This window comes from Acomys russatus, chromosome 31 (genome assembly GCF_903995435.1).
Source record: "Acomys russatus chromosome 31, mAcoRus1.1, whole genome shotgun sequence".
Classification (NCBI taxonomy): Eukaryota; Metazoa; Chordata; class Mammalia; order Rodentia; family Muridae; genus Acomys; species Acomys russatus.
Window position 1 is genome coordinate 17,478,996 of NC_067167.1, and position 23,288 is coordinate 17,502,283.

A 23,288-nucleotide genomic window follows, 5' to 3' on the forward strand; every position below is an offset into this window, starting at 1 on the left:
AGGGTCATTATAAGGGTTTTAAGCCCTACTTCATTTCCTCTTCTGTTGCACCACACTGAGCTGTAAGCCACTTACAAATAAATCAGGCCCCAGCTTTAAATATCCTTTTAAATTAGCAGGGATTTGGGAAGCCCATCAGTCCATGGTGTCCACGGTATGGTACGCTCTCCTGGGCCTCTAGAGCCATGTCTGAGGATGCTTGGATCAAATCCTCCCACTACACTGCCTGCGAAATGCTAACAGCTGCTAACATGGGCACTCTCGCCGGGCGAATGTGTGGCATGTGTGCTGTGCATTCGTAAAGTGAAGACAGTATTCTTTTGTTTGCAGAAGATAAAACCAGCTCAGGCAGGAAAGGAAATTGAGTAGCCCACAGTCGCTGCAAACTCCCATACCAGATGACCAGGAAAGGCTGGATCGAGTCTCACACAATGACATTAAGCCCACTTGCTCCTCAGTTCCTGTTCCTCTGTGATGGCCCAGGGACACTGGTCCTCAGGTGGCTTCTGGTGGTGTCCAGCCTGCATATCTACTAGGTTATCACCACACACCGAAGCAGCAAGCATTTCCCCATAGTTCCAGCAGAAGCCTACAACTGTTACTGGCTTAGTCACTGGGCTAGCAGTAGTTGCAAAGACTCATGTAATACTTCCTGGGTGGATCACTATTCTTAAACCCCGGGCTGGTGGGATTCTGGGTAAACTGCTTTAAGCTGTAAGGACTCAAGGAACAAAAAAGCAATGTGGAGGTCAGAACGGCCTTTCCTCCACAGCTCTTCCCTGAGCCAGGTCCTAAGGGGAGCATCCTATTGCAAAAGATAAGGTTAGACCTGGGAGAAGCCAGATGGACAGGCTTTAGGGCATTCCCCTGGGGTTATCTCAGACCTCTTACCCACTTTTCAGCAAACTATTTTCAAAAAGTCACTGGGATCTGATTGTTTCTTCCTTAGGGAGGCTCCTGTGTTCTATACAACCCATATTCGATATTATACAATTTTGTTAATTTGTCTTATACTCTGGAAGCTCCAGCCAACACAACAAAAATGGATACAAAAAAAAAAAAAAAAAAAAAAAGAAGAAGAAGAAGAAAGGAAAGGAAGTTGTTTTCTACCTACACCATTGAGAGAAGAATAAATTGAGGCTTTCAAAAGGTGGGTAACTTGCCCAGGAGTCACCGCTCAGTAGCAGAGCTGGGATATAAACTTCACGCAGTTTGGTTAGTTTATGATGTTGGCCATAAATGCTATGCTGCCATTGCTAGAACCTCAGGAAAGAAGAAGGTCTGCTCGGATTAGCCATCCGGAGCAGATTCAGTAGTTGCAACTACACGGTTCCTGAATCCTGTGCCCTGGACCCTCGGGGACAGATTTTATACTGGGAGGTGGGGGCAGGGGGATGGGGAAGTGTCACACATTTATACAACGCTGATACTGTTGCTAAGACTGTATCGCAGATTGACACAAATCACCTCAACTATTCGTGACCCCTAGACGCAGGCTCGCGGCCACACGCAGCTTCAGACACCACGGCTATTTCTGCAGTGTAGTCTCCCTGAGAGCACACGCCATTCTGACCACAGCCGTTTGGGAAAGATGCCTCAGAGTTTGCCAGGAGTACTTGGGAGCCAGGCTTCTGGGTCCTAGGGTTGGCAGCGCCATGTTTAGATACTGGCGTGCCTTAAAGAAAATCATGCCAAGCCAACTACAAGAAGGGACGCCACAGGAACCATTTGGGTGCTTTGTCAGAAACTGAAAGAATAAAAGGTGGCTTCAAAATTATCCCTAGAATAAGCCATAAAAAATAAATATAATATGCCCATTGCTGTGGAACCCAAGGAGCGAGCTTAACATGTACATGGACTTTAAAAAGAGGAAAAAGTAGCTCTGGAGAAGTGAAGGGGGTTGGTGGTTTTCTGATGTTGAAAGCAAACCTACGTGGATAAATATTTCTAAGCTGACGACTACTGATCTTTTTTTTTAAAGCCAAAGTATTGATTCACAAAGCACAAGCTACAGGATTGCCCAATCACCCATGATGCTTTTTCTTTCTTTCTTTCTTCCTTCCTTCCTTTCTTTCTTTCTTTCTTTCTTTTTTTCTCCACCTCACCACTTTGGCTTTTTGAGACGCGGTCTCACTATGTAGCTCTGGCTGTCCTGGAATTGACCTTGTAGAAGAGGCTGTCTTTGAACTCAGAGATCCGCCTGCCTCTGCCTCTCTAGTGCTGGGATTAAAGGCGTGTGCCACACCTGCTCTTTGTTAAATCCTCATCCCACGTGACAAGCCTAAGCATCTGTACCTAGTAACACACAAGCTGCTCATTCTTCTTTGAAAACCGTCACTGTTGTGTCCGGCTAGGATCGTAAATGACAAAGGACCTTCAGCTTATTAACATGAGTCAGAGGCAGCGTCCGTGAAGACAACGTCTGTTCTGAGATGCTTGGGAACCTCAGAAGCTGCCACGTTTCCAGTGGCTCTCACGCTGCGGCCTCCCCTCTTGTGTTCGCATCTGCTCCTTCTCCAGCTGGAAGTGTTAGAGTCTTTTTCTCTGTTGCTGTGATTAACACACACGCAAACACACACACACAGACACGCACACACAAACAAAAACACACACACACACACACAAACACTGACCAAAACCAGCTTGGGGGAAGAAAGAGCTTCTTTAGTTTTTACTTCCCAATCAGGAAGGGGATTTAGCTCAGCACAGGAGCTCAAGGCAACAACCAGGAGGCAGGAATGGAAGCCGAGAACGTGAAAGAGTGCTGTTTACTGCCTTGTTCATCGTGGATCACTTCACTTGCTTTTTTATAGAACTGGGACCCACCTGCCTGGGGGTCAAATCCCCTACCATGGGCAAGAGAACACCCCCACAGCCTTGTGCACCAGCCCATCTCACGGAGGCATTGTCTCCTTTGAGGTTCCATTTTCCCAGGTGGCTTAGGGCTTGTGTCAAGTAGCCAAAAAACAAACAAACAAGCAAACAGAGCGTAGTTGCCTACACTCTCTGTTAGTTCTAAAGAGCAGAGCGAAGAGCGCTCACTCCTAAGCTTCCCTAAGGAGGGGTGCACATGGAAAAAACGGCGCTCCTAGAAACTCTAAGCTATGACTAGCCAACAGTAGCAGTCACGCTAATTGGGATCACTAAGCAGCAAGTTAACTTTTACCCAGTGCTCTTTCTAAAGCTCCCTACTGGCATCCTCCCATTCTGGGTCCCATTAGGGATACCTGCAGGCTGATAGCATCCCCATGCCACGCAAGATTGAGGTACGCAATCTTGTCATGTTATGCAACTCATCCCATTCACAAAAGTAGGGTAGAGTTGAAGTTCAGGCTGACCAAATCTAGTTCGCCTTTTAGCCTCATGGTCTTAACCTTCAAACCGTGTCTCAGGTCTCTCAGTGAGATTTTATTGTCCACCAGAAATCAGAAAGCCCCAAAGTCATTGACTGAAGCCACAGTGGACCTGGAAAAAGCCCCCGGGACTTGCCACTCCCGTGAGATCCAGCAGCTGCTCAGAGTCAGGCTTTTATAGTTCAGGTGCTGGCTACCTACAGTCAGAAAGAGCGCTGTTCATGTTGTACGGGTTCATTTCACGGGGTTGCAAGCCTGCACCGCCTGCCTCTCGGGGCTTTGTTCTTAGACCCGTGATGCAGTTAGGACAAGCTAATTGCCACTCTTGACCTGACTTGAAAGCCCTTTTGCTGGGCTTAAGCAGTGAGAAAGAGCACGCCTGGAAGAACCAGCCAGGGCTGGTTCCATAAATGCACACCAAGTACCAAGCGCCAAGTACCAAGGCACTTTTGCTCAAATTCAGGCGACCATTTCAAGTCTGTGAATTAGTTTTGTAGAATATTAAGGGATATGTGGGCTCAGAAACCCATAGAGCAGATGGGAAACTTGCATAACCCTTGCTGTATAAGGCAACACTGCCTGACCCAAAACCACTTCCTATACTGACCTTTCCCTGGTCTCAGTTTTCCCAGCATGGATGTGCCACCGGAAGGAGCCAGTGAGGGTCGCCACAGTAATCCAGTAGTCACCCTCAGCTTTGGGCACAAAAACAACATGAGTGTGTGTGTGTGTGTGTGTGTGTGTGTGTGTCCCGCTACACACACCCAATCTCATTGTGATTCTTCTTTTCCTATCCTGGGGGACTCGGTGACAAGATTACACTGGAGTCTCATAAGCCTTACGATGCTCATTTGGGTGTGACCCGGGAAGCCCAGGACTCTAACTGCAGGATGAGGTAGGGGCAGGAGAAGGAAGAATCCCGGTATCCTATAGAGAGATACAAGAGGGCGCACCAACTACATGTGCTCACAGGTGGTTTTCACTGTCACCTGCTTGGAAATAGGACCGATTCACTCCCACCCAGAGGTTCCCAGAGCCCAGAGTGTTGTGTAAGTGAACCAACCACCTGATGCATTTGGTCTTCAAGACACTTCATCCATCACCCCTTCACCAGTTTCCATGTTTATAACGAACAGCGATTGCTCAAGGACAAGAACAGGCTGTTTTAAAATTAAAAGGGGTTTTAAAAAAAAAAGTCAAGACTCAGCCAGGCTCAGTGGCACACACCTGTAACCTCAGCACTCTGGAGGCAGAGGCAGGCTGATCTCTGTGAGTTCGAGGCCAGCCTGGTCTACAAAGCAAGTTCCAGGACAGCCAAGGTTACACAGAGAAACCCTGTCTTGAAAACTCAAAGGGAAAAAAAGCCAAGACTTAATGGTTCTCTCCTGACTATATCTGTCTGGCTAGAGAAAGCTGTATCTGTGTCTCCATGCCCAGTGGACAGTTAGGGAACCAGCACTGGGTTCAGCCAGATGTGCTTTTACCTCAGCAAGGCCCAACATGGGAAGCATATAAAGAAGAGTCTTGAAGCTCAGCTGGTCCTTGGACTAGACTGGCTGGCTCATGGATGCATAGATCAGAAACTCTTGTGGAGCAGGATGTGGGTATAGGATTGGTTTGATGCCGGGTCCGGTGCAAATTGAAAGTGTATCACAATTTGAGTATTTCCCAGAGGGCAGATGTGGCCCCGTGCTTAGGCCTGGATTAACCTCATTCTCAGTAAATCTGTTTCAACTGCACCAGTTGTAATAATGAACATTAAATATGCAGGTCTTTTAACATATGATTTCTTTGAGACAAAAAATCTTACTGTGTATGTAATCTAGGCTGTCTGCAGATGCCTGGTCCTGCTTTAAACTGCTCCGCGCATTTTACACGCATGTATACAACTGTATGTACATATGAGGCTTGCCGTTGTTAAGCGAGGGTTGAACTCATTTTATAACCTTGAGTCGATCCCTGAATGTTTGCGTGGCATTATATAATAAATGCCACCCTCTAATCCACCATCAGTCACAGCAAATACTTAGCATACCTTGCATTCGTATAAACTACTTCAACTTGTTCAGTATTATCTGAATCTTTCCAGAGCTAAGACAGACAAGATGACTGTTATGCATAAGGGATGCTGACAGAAAGATAGGTTAAACCATACAAGGTGACAAAGCCAAGTGGCAGCTAGGCTATGAGCAGCCAGCGAGGCCATGGGCTTCTGAGCCTCTTTCACTACCCCACTATCTGTTTTGTTTTGAAATACACTTTATAGCCCAGACTGGCCTGAAACTCATAATTCTCCTGCCTCAGCCTTCCCAGTGCTGGGATTTATAGGCAGGTGACCTGCCTATAAATTTGATTCATTTTCTAAAGCCTAGATTTCTCACTTTCTCATATATAGGCCATCTCTTCTTTCTGTCATGGTGACCCACTTACACTCCCTTCTGTAGATTTAGCCATCTTCCAGGAGGTAGCAAGCAAATTCTATACATGACTAAGGTCGTAAAAACACAAGTTCTAGGCAAAAATCTGTATTTCTTTGAAGGGGGAAGCAAGGAAAATGAATACTTTCTCAATGCCAAGTGCTCACCCAAGGCAAGTACACTTATAGGGTTAGTTTTAGGAATTCAGACCATTTCTCCTTCCCATAAAATAAAACCTTACACACACACACACACACACACACACACACACACACACACACACACACACACACTCCCTCCTATTTAGACCTGCTATCTCCAACTTTTTTCTCTCCCACTTTTTCCTGACCTCTAGCCATGGAGAGAGCATACATTTCCTCACCACCGGTCCATCTTGTTTTTCAGTCTTCTCCAATCTGAGAATTTGCAATATGGTCACCCAGGGTCCCCAGGAGAATACCAAGTGGGTGAACAGTTTTTAAAGATTTGTTTTCACTTCCTCAAATCATGTGTATGCATGTGGCCATGTGGGGCTGGTATGCGTGTTTGAGTGTGTGTGCACATGTGTGCAGGCGCCTATAGAATCCAGAAGTGTCAGATCTTCTGGAACTGTGGTTACAGGGGACTGTGAGCTACCTGGCATGGGTGTGGGAACCAGACTTGGGTCCTGTGCAGAAGCAATAGGCATTGAGCCATCTCTCCAGCCCCATCAACAGTTTTTTGGGCACCCTTTACTCTTTTCTCTCTTTGGCGAGATTTAGTGCCCATCAAGGCCTTGCAAAGTTTCTCTGAATTACCTCCTCGTGTGATGTTTGGGTGGTCTCAATGAGACGGTCTGAAGGAGGCAGTAAGCTCAGTGCTAGCCATGGTGACGGCAAGGGAAGAACTGCTCTTACAAACATGCTATGCCTTTGCTTCCAGGACTCGGTATTTTCCTCTTTTTTTTTTTCTGTACGTAGCATTGGTGTTTTGCCTGCATGTATGTCTGTGTGAGGGTGTCAGATCTCAGAGTTACAGACAGTTGTAAGCTGCCATGTGGTTGCTGGGAATTGAACCCGGGTCCTTTGGAAGAGCAGTCAGTGCTTTTAACTTTATTTTATTTCTCCATTTCCTTTGTTGTGTTGCTATCATGAAGTATTTAAACACAGAGGAGGACAGTGGGGTGGGGGGAGAGTAAAGGAGAATGAAGTGTAAGGCAGTGCATAGATGAAAACGCCATAGTGCAATCCACTGCTTTGTATGTTGACCCAGAATAATTAATTTTAAAGATGAGTTTTTTTTTAAAAGAAATATTTAAAAAGCATTCATCCTACAAGCATATTAGTATATTTCACAACAGAAAATGTACTTGGCTCTAAGAATATAGAAACAAGCACAATTAGAATTAGCATGTGGCTTCATTTGTGGGTGTAAAATTTTGATAATTACTATATAGATATGTCAGATGATAATGTATACACAGCAGAGCCCCTGTACCTGATGGGATTTCTTCCAGGGCGCTTACTGGATGCCTGACACTGTAAACAGTGCTGAACTCTATGTGTTCTGGTTTTGCCTATACATAAGTACCTATGGGAAAGTTCAACCTATAAATTAGAGGCAGCAAGAGGCTGATAATGATTATCATGGTAATAGAACTATAAGAAAACACTATGATAAAATTACCAGCACAACTCTTTTGCTTTGGGAGTGTTATTAAATAAAATAAGGGTTACTTAATAAAAACACAGCCTATTGTTGAGATGATTGCTAAGTGACTAGCAGGCAAGTAGCATATACAGAGTGGATACAAGGAACAGAGAGACAGTTTGTGTATTTGACTGACAAGGCAGAATGGTGCAAAGATTTTTATCACATTAATAGTTGCACACAGCCGGGGGGGGGGGTGGCACATGCCTGTAATCCCAACGCTTGGGGAGGCAGAGGCTGCCGGATCTCTGGTATATAAAGTGGTCCCAGGACAGCCAAGGCTACACAGAGAAACCCTGTCTCCAAAAAACAAAACAAAAGAGTGGCACACAACTTAAAATTTACAAATAGTCCGTATCTGGAATCTTCCGTTAAGTGTTTTGGGCTATGATTTACCATGGGTAACTGAAATTGCTGAAAGTGAAACCACAGGTCAACGACGTCGGCCATCGGTGGCATAGCATATACCATAACATATCTTAGTGCATATTTTCGTAATTATTATATTATGTATTCCGTGAATACATACTTGTAATAATATATACCCGTGACAAAATATACAGCATACAAGGTGTTACTAGGTTTAGAAAGTGAGAAGTGGGGGGGGGGGGAGGGATAGATGAAGGGTGCAGTTTAGCAGAAAATGATCAGAGAAATCCCCACCCATTGGCTGAGATGTTTAAAGACCAAAGGAAGTGAGGTAGTAACACATGTGGGCCACCCGGAAGCTGGCCGGTTCAGACAAGGACCTTAAGATATGGGAGCACCAACCGCCTTCTCTCTACCCGTCTCACTTTTCATCTTGTTCCTTGTCATAGCTGTGTCTTAGAATAGCTTCTATGTTTCTGCAGCTCCCTCCTCCGCCCCCACCAAATGCCCTGTTGTTACCTCTCTCCTGACCACCAGTCTTACTTAACTTGTATGTCCCACTACACATGCGTGTGCACTGATGTGGGCACACATGCTCGTAACCCTCCACACCCCTGTGGATCCTCTGGGGCCCACCTTTCACTAGACAGCACCAAACCAGTGCTTGAGTGCCTCTTTTAACACCTCCTGTCCACAGGGTCACCAATGTCTCTGTGTAGAGCATGCAGTAGGGGCCTCCCGCAGCCCTCCACCTGAGCCTCCCTCACTTCCTGCCTAGCCCAGAGCTAGTCCCTCCCTGCCTGTGTAGCACACTCTCTGCCTTCCCAGCTGCAGCTTGGGTTTCCAATCATCTTCCGTACAAAGGAGAGCTGTGTGGGACCAGCGGAAAGAAAGACGAAAGATGTGCCTTGCTCACAGTCAGGCAGCCTTGTCTGTTGGTAAAAGGGGTGCGGGGGTGGGGGAGTTTGGGAGCATCTGAATGGTGTGCTTTTGGATTGCAGAACTGGGAGTGGAGAAATACCCAAAGACAGCTGGCTTCCTGCCAGCATTTACTGCCAGAGCACCGGTTCCCAGAATAAAGAGCGCTGCTCCCTCCCACAATGCACATCCCAGCATCCCTCAGTCACAGAGAGTCTCCTTCTGTCTGGTTCAGGATAGTGGTTTGTCTGTGGGCATCCTGCTATCCCGAGCACCATGGATTGCTACACGTAGAGGAGCTTCACCGGCCGGAGAGGAAGAGGACTGGGTGTAGAACATAGATACGCCTGATCTTTTATTTCTGTCAGAGGGAAAACTAACAGGTCATCTAATTCTACCCAAAATGCAGCCAGAGCAATGTAAAACAACTATAAATTTAACGGTGTCGGTCTGACGTAGGAGCCCTTGCTTAGGGAATGTTGTCTGATGGCCTTAGTGGTGTCACACTCTATAGGTACCCTGGCTGCTGTGCTCTCCGGCGGTCTCCTTTTCCCTCAGCCTCATCCCCTTACCCTCTCCAGCTACACGTAGCTGGACTTCCACGTATGTGGACTTCTCAAGCATGTGTCCCTCGTGCCCTGTCTGCCTTTCTGCCTTTCCTACACTTACTCCTAAGCGATGTCTTATTATTAAATAGCTTGGTGTGGTTTGTGTTGTGTTGTTATAGCTTAATGCCTGGTGCTAAGCTTGCAGCTGTCTGTAGTGCCATTCCCAGGGTCACCGATGCCTCATTATGCCCTTCATAGGTACCAGGTATGCATCTCTCTCTGTCTCTGTCTCTGTCTCTCTGTCTGTCTGTCTGTCTGTCTGTCTGTCTCTGACACACACACACACACACACACACACACATTTAGGAAAAATATCATACATACAAGATCAAAGGTTACAAGCTAAGAAAATTTTTAAAAAGGAAAGGAACTTATTTGGGCTGTGAGATTGGTGGGTAGCTAGAAAGTCTTAACCCATGTAGTCCCGCCGTCTGGCAGGGGCATCTGGGTAGTGTCACAATATGGCAGATGCCTCAGACATGGGAAGAGAAGAATTAGAGCCGGGGCAGAGTTTGGCTCATATTCATTGATACCAACCCGATCTCCCGGCAATTAACCCCATCCCAGAGACCAGTGCATTAACTCTGGGGAACACAGTACTTTCACTCCTAAGTGCAAAGAAGCAGTTTCTGACTGCAGTGGAATGCCCGGGTCTCCTGGGGTTTGTAGGCGCTGTGGTAAAGGAAGCCAATGGGTTAATGAGTGCAGGTCCAGGAGAGACATACAAGGTAACTTTACAGGGATAGTCATGACCCAGGCACCTCCTAGTAGACTTATCTCACCATCGTAACCTTTCAGTGCCGTGAGCCTGGAGGCCAGGTTTCTAGTACAAGAGTCTTCAGGAGACAGTTCATACCTGAAGCACAGCATGGGGGTGGGGGAGGGGAATCCTTCCAAGCCCTAACTCTGGTTAGCGCCTCCCTATCTTGTGTCTAGCTTACACTCCTTATTTTCTCCCCCAGTTCAATTCACACCACACTTGTTCGGTCCTGGTCAATGTTGGTCAGCGGCCCTCGCTGATGGTCGCGTTCAGCCGCTGCGCACTACAGCACAGCTACGGCCAGATGCAGGAAGCCCCTACTCAGTAGCCTTTGGCTGCTCTGTCTGGGCTTTGATGTAAATAACCAGGTGTCTCATAAGTGCTTACTGCATGAAGACTGAAACTGCTGTTCTCATTGGTTGGGTGGCCCATTCTATGATAAGCAAAGAAAACAAACACTAGTTGTCTGAACCGGACCACTAAAAAAAAAAAAAATATGAGACTTCTAAAAAAAGTCAGTGAGATAAGAGGATGAGGGAGATCACATGATCTTGTGACCATATGTTGGCCTTGTTTGTGGCTTTCGTCTTCCCTGGTCATGTTCAGGAAAGCCCTGACTCCATAAACCATTAGGTATATTGCAAACAGTTTCTTGAAGTGCAGCCATGTATACTGGGCTCTTTTGAGTCTGGCCAGTGAAGACAGCACAGCTGCGAACCTGCAAATCTAAAATTCATTCCCCCCCCCCGTTCCTGAAGTTGTCACCTGAAGCTGCAAAGATATTCCCGTGGAGTTGGTGGAGGTGATCTTGGCGTGTTTGTATAATAATGTCTACAAGATGAGGGACAGGTTTGCAGTTTCCACTGGGGTAGGATGTGCTCAGGCCTTGCCAGCGTTTCTTCCCTTTGGAACATGTGGCTCTTTTCCTTCAGGAAATGCGTGTTTCTGCCAGGATACAGAAGGCATCGTCTAAGATGCTGAAGGAAGTAGGTTTGACTTACTGAATATACCCTTGGCACCTGGGAGAGGTTAGCTGAGAGCACAAAAGACTAATAAGAGGCCCCGCCAGCTCCTAGGTTGCCAAACTACAGCAAGGCCTTTGTGCCTGACTTTTGTGTTCTCTTAAAAGAAGAAAAAGAGAATAGAAAGGAAAAAAAGAAGAAGAAGAAGAAAGCAACACCACTGCCTAATTATGGACATAATGACACAAAAACAAAAGAGGCTCCTTGCTTTTCCCAGTTTGCATTCTGGTAAGGGTGACCTATGGCTGACTTGGGTTTTCTCACTGATTCAAGAGAAAATTGAGCATTATTAAGGGAAAACAGCTTTAATCTTAGACTCTGAAATTGTTCATTAAATGTGAGGAGAGCACAGTCTCCTGATGAGTGTTGCCTGCTGCCTTCTGAAAGCCATTGTCGCCTGCTCCGCTGGCTGCTTGGAATAGCAGTGACGCTAGCACTTTAAGATACTTCTATGTCAGTGGTAACAGGTCAGACCCTTGCCCAATCCCCCCTACAATTCAGACTTATCAGACTGGCGCGGGGAGGGTGGGGGGGAGCAGGGCTAGCTATGGTGGGAGGCTGAGGATGGCTTTTGTGTCTACGGCACTTTGGGTCAGTGTATGTGGAATATTAGGTCTCATTAGCTCTATGGCCCACCGTCTTTAATAGTTGTAGATAAGTAAGTTTCCCAACTGTCTCAGGCAAACTGTTTCCTCTGCCTGCCAAATAAAACAGTTTCTAATTAGTAGGACCACAGAAATCAGGAAGCAGCTCTCAGTCGGATGAAATGCTTCTCAACCAAGACGCCCGGTTGTATGAAATGACAAGATTCTACGGCTCTGTCTTAGCACGCTTGATGTGTTTTTAACGTATACCCTGCACTTTTTGTATGCATTTGTGCTTCAGCCTGGGGAGTGCTACACAATAAAAAGGTTTCCTTCTGATGTCCAGACGGCCTTGACTTTTTGTCTCTGCCACCAGCCGATTCTTCTACCTTTTTGTGTCTCCGTGAGTAGAGTGGGAGACATGTAAGATGTACTCAAGACATGTTGTTGTGGTTGTGGTTGTGGTTGTTGTTATTGTTCAGGTAAGGTAGGCTGAAAAGGAGATGCTATATTCTCACTTAAATAATCGCATTCAAGATGAAAGAGCCATAAGTCCGTGGAATTCTCACTGCCAGTCAGGTCGGGCAGCCAGGATTTCATTTGATCACACTCAATGCCATATCCACTCATATTTTTTTAATTAAACGTTGATCATGCTACCAAAGCAGAAACCAGGAGCAACTCAGTTTGGAGAGTTAGGAAATAAAAGCAAGGGTTTACAAGAAGCCATTGAATCTAATGTATGGTGTTATTATACTTTTGAACATAATAATATAACTCAGGTCTATTTACTTTCTTAGAAAGTGCAGGGGAATAGGAAAAGGTTGGCCTGTGGTATCCAGCAGATTCTAGTCTAAATCAGCTACTCAGTACAAAAAAAAAAGGGGCAAGTTCTGGGAATGGACCAGTGGTTCAGCAGTTAAGAGCACTCGGTCTCGCAGAGGACCCAAGTTCAATTCCCACCACCCGTATGGTGATTCAAAGCCTTCATAATTCCAGTTCCAGGGGATTCGATGCCCTTTTGTGACCTTTATGGGCACCAAGCATGCACATGGTACATATACATACATGTAGGCAAAACACTCACACAATAAAATGAACAGATCTAATTAAAAAAAAAAAAAAAGATTAAGCCGGGAAGTAGTGGCACACGCCTTTAATCACAGTTCTTAGGAGGCAGAGGCAGGTGTATCAGTGAGTTCAAGGACAGTGTGGTCTACAAAGAGAGTTCCTGGCTGCCAGGACTATACATAGAAACCCTATCTCTTGTGGGGGGCAGTGGGAAGTTTAAGTGGGCAAGATTGCTAACCCAGCTCAGTGTCCACTCAATGGTGACAAGAAGGCTGGGTGCCAGTCTATGTCTGTGACAGTACATAGCCTAGCCTGGCTGCCCAGCAATGGCCACAAAACCAGCATTGTCTCCTCTCTCTTATCCTCCCTCCTCCCTCCAAGTTCTGTCACTTGGTAGCATGTAATTTTGCATATCTGGCCCTCAGTTTCTCCACATTAAAAAAAAAAAAAAAGCTACACTGTTCACATCATTCATTCTAGAAAGTCCTAAGATTCTAGGCTATGTAAATAGGGGGTGGAAAGATAGCTCAGCAGTTAGGACAGCTTCCTGCTCTTCCAGAGTATCCCAGAGTGGTTGCTAGCACCCACATAAGGTTCGTCACAACTGCCTGCAGTTCCAGCCCTAGATCTGACACATTCCTATGGCCTCCTCAGGTACTGGTGCACATATGGCATTCCCTTACACACACACACACACACACACACACACACACACACACACACACTAATAATAGTAATAAGAATAAATCTTAGAAAAGATATAAATAAGTGACTCATTCCAACGTGGAATAGGATATTAGCAGCAAAGTCGTAATTATATTTGATGTGCAAATTTACAGCGTGCACCAACTGTAAGCTGAGCCTGTTCTTCATGCTATCAATAAATTGTTCGGAGAACAAGTTAATTAGAATAGCAGGAAAGCACTACAATCTCATGCACTTGTCTTAAAAGCGCAATAAACCTCAATATCCTGCAGTTTTGAAATGAGTACATTGAAGGATGTAAATATTTATCGGAACAAGAGTAGAGCAGAGACACCCTCCTTTGTCTGCTAGTGGGCAGCAACATTCCTACGGATCATTGTTTGCAAGGAAGCATTTAATAATCCCATCTGTTGGATGCGGTTTTTGGAGGTACTTTGAAACTGCTATCAACTACCTACGAATTGGCAGGAAAGCAATCCTGGAGAGATGCAAGACTCTGAGGCAGGCCAAGAAATTCAATATGAATCAATATGTAATTATAAAATTCCATCTCTGGCCACGGCTCCTTAAATATATTTATTTAGGCACGATACACACTCGTATCACTAGAGTCTCGGATTGGCGAGTTCTTTGCTGACATGTGATTTGAATCACAGAGGATTTGACTCTGAGAGGAGGGCGGGCATCATTTGTTTGGTCTGAAAAATCTATAGCAAGTGTGAGAGTGTTGCTGGCCTGGCAGTTGCTGCTTTGCTATATCCTGAGATTCTGCACATTTATTTATCCCCAAGTCCCATCAGAGAAATTATCTTTCATTAAAAAAAAAATAGTATAAAAATTTGATATTTCGCTGTACTCAGTGGCACATGCCTGTAATCCCAGCACTCGGGAGGCAGAGGCAGGTGGGTCTCTGTGAGTTCAAGGCCAGCCTGGTTTACAGAGTGAGTCTAGGACAGCCAAGGCTACACAGAGAAGCCCTGTCTTGAAAAACAAACAAACAAAAAACCTTGATAATATTTCTTTTTTTTCCCCCCTCCTCTTCTCTCTTTCAAGCCAGCATGCTGTCCTGCCTCTCGTTCACAACAGTATTGCTGCAGCGTTCATTTTTTTTTTTTTAACTTCTCAATCAAGAAGGTATTACCCGGTCTCTGGCTTCCCCGTCCCCCACCCTCACTCTCTCTTCCCATCCACTCTTTTTGAGCGTTTAATGTAGAGGGCGTGTGCAGAGAGAACTGTAGCTCGTAACTAGAGTTCAGTTGGAGCTGTCAGAGACATTTACTGGATCACTACGTCTCCAGCTATCTCTCGAGTGAGATTCTTTATGTAACTGTCTTTATGTCAAATTAGATGAAGAAGTTGCGGGGGAGGGGGGGGGGAGAGGATTCCTAATCAAAATGAGCCATTTTCAACTTAAGAAATCAGGGCATTATTTCCCCGGGGCTGTGGAGTTTTCTGTAAGTTTAGGTCCCTTTACTGTTGTCACTGCTTCTTGTTTCACAGCACGGCTGCAACTAGCATGTACCTACCAAGTGAGCCATCACGAAAGTGCTGTCACTCACTGAGTTGTGTCACCCTAATGCTCCCACTTGGAAAGCCTAGCCCCAGTACCTTAAATGTGACTGCATTGGGAGTTAGGGTCGTGCAGAGGTAATTAAGTTAAAATAAGTCAGTTAACCTAATCTTTTTTTCCCCTCCAGACAGGGTTTCTCTGTGTAGCCTTGGCTGTCCTGGACTCGCATTGTAGATCAGGCTGGCCTCGAACTCACAGCAATCCACCTGCCTCTTCCTCCTGAGTGCTGGGATTAAAGGTGTGCACCACCACGCTCCGACTCTAGTTAACCTAACCTTATCTGAAGCTGCTATGACGGCTGTTCTTCTAAGAAGGGGAATCAGACACAGTGAGAGACACCAGGGCACTTGTGTGTATGGAGGGACAGCCATGTCAGGACAGACAATACACTTCTGCTGTGTACATGTCCCAGCCTGGGGCCCACAGCAGTGTGGCAGAGGTCTGTGTATGAGACCACTGTAGGAGCAGTCAGGAAAACACGAGGCAGGAATTCTAGGAAACAATGAAGCACCACACCCGTGCAGGAAGTAAATTAACAGAAGTGGGACCTGAAATGTGTGTGGTTGCCTGTGCCTGATGTGTTCTGAACAAAAGAAGAAATGCCACCATAGGCGTGGCATGTAGAACAGTGCACCCAGAGATGGCTGGTGCCATGCTAAGTGCACTCAGTGCCTGAGTGGCTAGCATGTGGAGTTTTGCTAAAGGTTAGGGTGAGTGGAGGTAATACTGAGCTAGGCTCGCTTAGCTAACCACATGCCTCTGTGGAGTCAGTGCTCGGACCCACTCAGCCACTATTTGTGAAGTAACTATTTCAGCTTCTTGCACTTAGCTGTACAATTTTTTTTTTTCTGAAATATTTGGTGCAATCATTGAGTCTGCCTGTGTATTTGGTGGCTGCTACCTCAGTTCTAAGTCTTTGACCTTTATAAACCCACAAACGATCTAGTCTCTATCCCACCCATATATTATTTTTAAATAATAAATAGCCACAGGTTTATAGACCCAAGTATATAAGCATCTTTGGATAAGCTTGTGTTTCTTTTCATTCCTGTAGACCTATTTATGTCCATTATGGGGTAGAAGCAAAGGATATCAATATCTAACTATGTAGTATTTAATCCAGATGGAATTATAGTGGATTCTCAATAGTAGAGCACTGGATGTGTACCCCTTGGATATGAAAAGGTTGCATTTTGGATTATCTTGCTGTTAAATCTTCAGTGGTCTACCACGTTCTTCAGTCTTCCTCATGAGTTACCAGTTGTTTCCCCACCCCCACCCCTCTACCCCACTTCCCCTCCCCCACCCCCAACCCCCATTGATTTGTCACGTGCTTCCAGACTAGCCTGGGTCCCCTCTGAGTTCTCTCTTCATTGGTCCACATCCCTGTTCCTAGTTATGTGAACTTCGTCACTGTTGCTGATAAAGCATCCAGCCATCTGATAAGGATGGTGCCACCTGCCAGCTCCTAGTCACCATGCTCCCTCACCCCCACCCCCACCCCCACCCAAGAGTTATCTTTTCCTTTCACCAAAGGCTGAAATAAGCTTGTCAGCTTTTAGGAAGAGCCTTTTTTTTTGACAGAGTTCTGCTTTATCTATTGACTGATTTAGGGGAACTGTCATCTGTTTTACTGTGCATCTTTCCTTCCCTGAGGACAGAAAACCTCAATATTAGTTTTAGACTTTCGTTTATACGTACATAAAAATGGATGTTTAAAGCACATCAATATACACAGTATTCAAATCCTCAAACATTTAGAGAAGGATTTCCACTGAAAGAAGCACACGCTGGGAACGGAGTTTAAACGTTTAAAACGTGTGAGCCCTCCGGCTCAAAAAGACACGATAGTCTAGCAGGAGGAAATGCGGCAGCTGTGCGCACTGTTTAATATGAACTAGGCCGTCGCAAATAGTTTCACATACACTGTGCTTCCTAGGAAGTGTCTTAGCTTCTTTTCTGTTGCTATAATAAAATACCTCACAAAAGCAACTGAAGGGATGAAAGGTTTTTTGAGCTTACAATTCTAGCTTATAGTCCACGATGGCAGGAAAGTCACAGGGACAGGAGCTGACACCCACAGTCCAGAGTGATGGAGAGCAATGAATGCATGCACACTAGTGCTCCGCTTTCTCTCTCTGCACTTAAATAGCCTGGGATCCCTGTACAGGGGATGGTGCCGCCCACAGTGGGCAGAGCTGCTCACCTCATTTAACTTAAACAAAATAATCCCCCACAGACAGCCCCAGAGGCCTATCTCCAAGGGGATTATCGCTAACCATCACAAGAAGGGGTATTAATTTTGGCATGAATCACCTAGGGTAAAGAACTAAGGATAATGCTAGTTTTAAAAATGCTTGCAACTATTGTTTTTCATGTTTTATATGAGGTGTAGAGAATCCTGGTCAGTTGTGTTTTTATATTTAGATAGGTGTATCAGAGTGGAATGTACTGTTTATATTGTTACGTAGTAGTCATGTAAAAGAAATGGTTATCTCAAATAAAAAATCCAAAATGTTCCAAAAATCTGTAACTCCTTAAATAGTGTATTACACTCCAAGTAGAAAACTCTACACCTGACCTTACATGGTAGAGCACAGTCAAACTGCAGATGTATTAAAAACATTGTTCAAAATCAACCTTCAGGCTATGTGATGGATTTCACACTTATATTTGAAAGGTATTTCATTATGCCTGTGCAAACATTCAAAAAAAAAAAAAAAAAATTCCACAATGTGAAGTCTTCTGTTTGCGAGCGTTTTGGATAAAGGATATTTAGCCCGTATTAATGATCTTTTATGTTCCTTTTTTGGTGCTGACCTTCAGGGTATAAACTAAGTAAAGTTTAAACCCAGCTCTCACTCACAGTAGGAACATCTCACATGCTCTTCGGCCTTATGGGACTCGCATACTCTACTGGGCATCAGAGCTTTGGACAATAATCGGTTATGTAATTAATCTTGATATCTAAATGACAGACTTATTCAAACACAATACTTTGAGTAAATGTTCCTGAGCTTAGATTTGATGGATTGTATAAATTCCTAATGGTAATCTGTATTTTAAGCAGCTGTGTCTTAAACAGTCTCACTCTTTTGGATTTGCAGAGAGAGTGATTCCATTTACAAACAGATCAAACGAGAGCAGTGAGGAACAGGGAAAGCCTGACCTCACCAGAGCATGTCTGGAAAGTAGCTCTGTAATCCCAAGGGTCAAGAGGCTTGGGGGAAGTGGGTAGAGGCGGAGGTGGGGGGTCGGATTGGGGAGGAAGAATCCATAGATTTCTGCTTCTTTGTTGGAGGCAGAAATTCAAATTTGAGCTGTACAATTAAGCAGCATCTTCTTTGGATCTTTCATTAATTTTTCCTTTTATTACCTCCAAGGGTCATCTTGGGAGAACTGAAAGAAATACGGTTGTTGCTTTTAACTGTAGCCACATTTTGCATTTCTGGTAATTTCCAACAATGCCCTAACCTTTCAGAATGATTTTTTTAAAAATGATGGATGAAGTTGGGTATAAATTGTTTCTGTATTGTCTTACTCTGGGACAATTTCCCAGGAATGGAATCAGTTGATAAAAGTGTATAGGGAAAAGAAATGTTGTGCATGTGGGCGTTGCAGCTTGTGATAGAAGGGGGTAGAAGTGTGTCAGGAATAGGGAAGACTGCCTTCCTCATAGCTGTCAGTTTGTAGGCTCTGAAATGGTAGCAACAGCGTGGGCAGAGGTGAAAGGTCATGCGCTGGCCGGGGTCCAGATTCGGGGGCTCCTGTTTTCTTCCCAGTTGCACTGACAGTTCTGAAGATGAAGCGCAGCACTGACATGAACCCTGCTTTGTTGGAAAAGGTGCCATGGTCGCAGCATAAATCCTTGGGCTCTCACCAGAAGGAGCAAGAGGTGTCTCATGAAGATGGGCACTGGGTTTGGTTTCATCTCCCACAAACTGTGCTGCACCCTTATTTTCCTAAGTGATTTGTGGTGTCGTCTCATCTTCATTAGCTGTGTGAGAAGGGAGGGTTGTCACCTTCAGCTTACAGGCACGGAGACCAAGGCTTTACACTTACTATGTAGGAGCAGCAAGACTGTGGTCCAAACTGTTGATTTCCAGAAGCCCATTCTGCTCCCAGAAATGATATAAGGAACAGATATTGGCAGGACTCGGGGAAGACAGAGTTGAGCAAGGATGGAGGTGGACAAGGAAGGCTCCATAGGATTAAGCCATTGAAAACATCTCTTCACATCTCTTTAGTGGTTTCACTTCCGCCATACTTATCTTACAACGCAAGTTAATAAAGCGCAAAGTGAGGTCGCTGGCACTGTGTCCCTGGCACACAGCTAGTGCATCCTGCAGACTCAGTACGGGATTTTATAACAAAGCTTCTCCTAGGTAGCTCAACGTAGGAAGTCAGATATCTCCAGAGAGCTGCTTTTTCTGTGGCCGTGTGAAATGGCAAACCAGCATCACAGCCACGGGTCCACACTTAACTGAATGGAACATTCTGTGCCTGGTGCAAAGAAAAGCATTTTTCTTCTGTTTTTGTAACATTGTCATGAACTTCTAGGAAAGGGCATTAGGAGATAGCCAAGAGCCAGACGCTACAGCCAGACAGCTGACTTCTTTGCTTCTAAATGTCAGGGTCAAGAGGCGAGGAGATAGGAGTTACCCACTTTGTAGCAGCCTGTGTATATGTGATATAAAACAAAAGCTCAGACCAAGGTCAGGGCCCCAAACCAGTGAGGTGCCGAGAGAGTATAGAATTGTCTATTCAGCCTTGTAATGTAAAAATCTTACTAAAAAAATGATTTGTAAGGTCCTTGGATCAAATCTATGAAGCTTAACATATGCTTAGATCCAAAGCAGGTCTTAATGTTCAATATTTATATGATGAAAACCTTATAGGGTTATTGCTTTGTGCCAGGTCCCGTGCATAGCACTGGTGACTTGGGGACACTGCCTTTGACTCTCAGTGTGCTTAGTTGACCTCGATTGTGACACAGCATACAGTGTGGCCAGACACAGATGTCCCCAGTTACATCAATGAACAACACACACAAGCTCTCCTTTGTCCTGAGTGTCTACACCCGGTCCACTTCTCTGGGAGTACATGTGGACACCAACTCCTGAAAAGAATCCATATATTCCCCCACCATGTTGCTCCTCTCCTTCCCCACATCCTGGGCTGGAGGGATATCACAGCTGCATCTTTCAGTTCAGTTTTTTATTATGAGGTTACTGTAGGTCCAGAGGTAGTTGTAAGGAATAATTTGAAAGATCACAGGTACCCTTTATCTAACTTGCGTCTATGTAGTATCCTGTTTAAAAAAAAAAAAAAAAACTTGAGTATGAATAAAATACCATAGTAACATTTCGTGTAATCGTCTATTTATTCAGTTTTCCAAATTTTACTTACACGGTAATACGCTACTTACAATGGAATTATATCCTCCCCAACAAAACAGTAAGTAGAAAAATATTAAGTCAAAATTGTTTTTACCATCAAACATTGCAGTGTATTGTAAAGTGTGGTAATGATATAATGTGGTGGCTGGCATGGCAGTGTGGCTCTCTGTCTCTGCCCAGCATAGCTAGAGTGTATTGAGCTGCAAACTGCTAGCCCAGGAGAAGATTAAAATTCAAAGCATGCACGGGCCACCGAGATGGCTCAGTGGATAAAGGCTCTTGCTGCCACGCTTGACAACCTGCATTTGATCCCCAAAATCCACATGGTAGAACGAGAGAACCGACTCAGGCAAGTTCCCCTCTGCCTTCCACACACACAGTCATGGCATGTGCTTCCCACACAGGAAGTGGATAAATGAACTTTTTTTTTTTAATTCCAGGCACTGTTTCCACTGAATGCACATTGCTTCTGTGTCTCTGTAATGGAAAAGTTGTAAGTTAGGCTATCATAAATCGGGACCGTCTGCACACATCTCTGCGTGTGCAACTTAGTTCTCGGCTGTTTAACTACCGGCGTAATTCTACCCACCACCGCTCCTAAGATTCAGAATGGTCCCATCACTATGGGAGGAGTCCTGATGTGGTCCTTCAGTAACTAAACCCATCACCCGACTGCAGCCATCCTTTCAGGTCTCAGCCACTGGCAACTACTCATCCTCAGACCCCTAATTTTACCACTTCAAAGATTCTACATAAAAGGACCCATGGCGTATGTAACCTTTGGGGATTGGCGTTTTTCACTGCACATTTTTTTTTTTTTTGGAGACTCCTCCACGCTGTTGCAAAGTAGTTCGCTCTTCTGTATTGTTGGACATGTTCTGTGATGTGCGTGTTCCATGTTGTGTGTTCTGTGACATGGATGTTTATTCACCTGTTCCGTCACTGGGCTTGCTTTTAGTTTTTGTTGTTATCAGTAAACCTGCTGTGAACATTTGTAGATCGGTATAAACACATTTTCTTCTCTCTAGGATAAATGCCCAGGAAGGAGGTCAGCTGGTTTTGCATATTTTACTTTTATAAAACCTGCCAAACTCCTGGGGCTGGGGTATAAACCTGGAATCCTAAGGATTCCTGTGATCTTACTAAGGATTCTGAGGCAAGGAGGCTTATAGGTGGAGGATCGTTAACTTCAAGGTCAGCCTGGCCAATTTGATAAGAGTTTGTTTCAAAAACAAATTGGGAAAGTGGGCTGGGGCTGCACCTCAATGACAGAGCAGCTGCCTAGCATGTGTAAGACTCTGGGTTCAACCTTCAGTAGCACAAACAAAAAAGCAAGGAAACAAAACAACTGGTCTACCAATGCTGTGTGGATTACCTGGTTTCCCCTGTGCCAACATTTCCCGTCAGTAGTTCTTAGTTAAGCCATCTGGTCAGTGAGTAGTGACATCACCTTATGGTTTTACCTTGCATTGGTATTAGAACGGATGATGTCCAACTTAATGTCCTGTGTTCATGTTCCATTCAGTTGCCTCTTCGGTGAAATGTCTTTCCCATCCCTTTACCTATTCTTAATGGGGTTGTTAACTTTTTGTGTTTCAGTTTTAATGATTCTCTTTTAATTACCAATTCTTCTTCTTAGATCCAACTTTATCTTTATTATCAATACCACCATCACTCTGGGCTGTCTTGTATACCATTCTTATGCGGGCCAAAATGGATACTGAACACTCAGTTTTGGGTTGCAAAAGAGGATTTATTTTTGCACCTGTATTTTGTGTTGTTGTCTATCAATTATACACACATACACACACACACACACACACACACATGCATGCACGCATGCACATACAATACTTTAGAGAAATCTCTAAATGCTTACCTTTTTAAAAGGATATTTACTTTATTTTATCTCCTTGATGTTTTTCCTGCATCTTTTCATGTGCCTCAGAAGGTGTCAAGTCCCCTGAAAAAGAAGGTTGTGAGACACAAGATGGGTTCTGGGAATTAAACTCAGGTCCTCTGGAAGAGCAGCAAGGTCTCTTAACCACTGAGCCATCTCCAGCCCATATTAAAAACAAACAAACAAAAAACGCTTCTGTTTTGTTTTGTTTTGTTTTGTTTTGAGACAGGTTTTCACTCACAGAGATCCTCCTGTCCCTGGCTTCCAAGTGCTGAGGTTAAAGACATGCACCACCACACCCAGCTCTCTGGGGAATTCTTCATGCTTTCTAGACACGTATTCTTGTTAGATACCTGGTTATGCTAACATTTTCTCCATCTTTTCATCTTAAGGTCTTCCACAAAAGCAACAGTTTTAAACTTTGATGAGGCAAAATACATTTTGTTCTTGTTAACATACCCTCAGGCCTACACAGAGGCAACGTTGGAGCCGAGCTCCAGACCCTTTGAAGGCTGCCTGTAGAACCTTCTTTGGTATCATTGCTCATGGGAATCTGTAACATGAAATCACTGTATTTGCTTTAAAAGGCACCGGGAATTTTGGAAGGCGACTCTACCAGCCTGCTTAGTCATTTGAGGCTTCCCACTTTGTTGTGTGTGTTTTCCTTGTTTAATAAAGATATTGCCAAGTGGAAGTTTGGGGCTTCTATGCCAGATCCTTGCTGATTATAAATAAATGATGGAAATTATTTCCGGATCATCATATGGATTACGCTATATCAGAAGCTGACTGCAAGGCTGGTCATTTGCAGCTGGCAATAAACCAAGCAGTTAAAATTGGAGCTTCCTGCTTGCAATAGGCAAGGGGGGGCGGGGGGGGGGGAAGCTGTCTTAGTTAGGGTTTCTATTGCTGTGAAGGGACAC

General features: G+C 44.8%; 1 protein-coding gene and 1 non-coding gene across 2 annotated transcripts in view; one reads left to right on the forward strand and one right to left on the reverse strand.

Moving 5' to 3' along the window:
* Positions 1-23,288, forward strand: part of Tmcc3 (transmembrane and coiled-coil domain family 3) — a 152,901-nt gene that overhangs the window by 57,416 nt on the left and 72,197 nt on the right. The gene's annotated exons all lie outside the window — the stretch shown is intronic.
* LOC127183844 (small nucleolar RNA SNORA40) lies at positions 22,153-22,279 on the reverse strand. Its single transcript, XR_007830088.1, has one exon. It is a non-coding gene; the product is annotated as a small nucleolar RNA SNORA40 (small nucleolar RNA).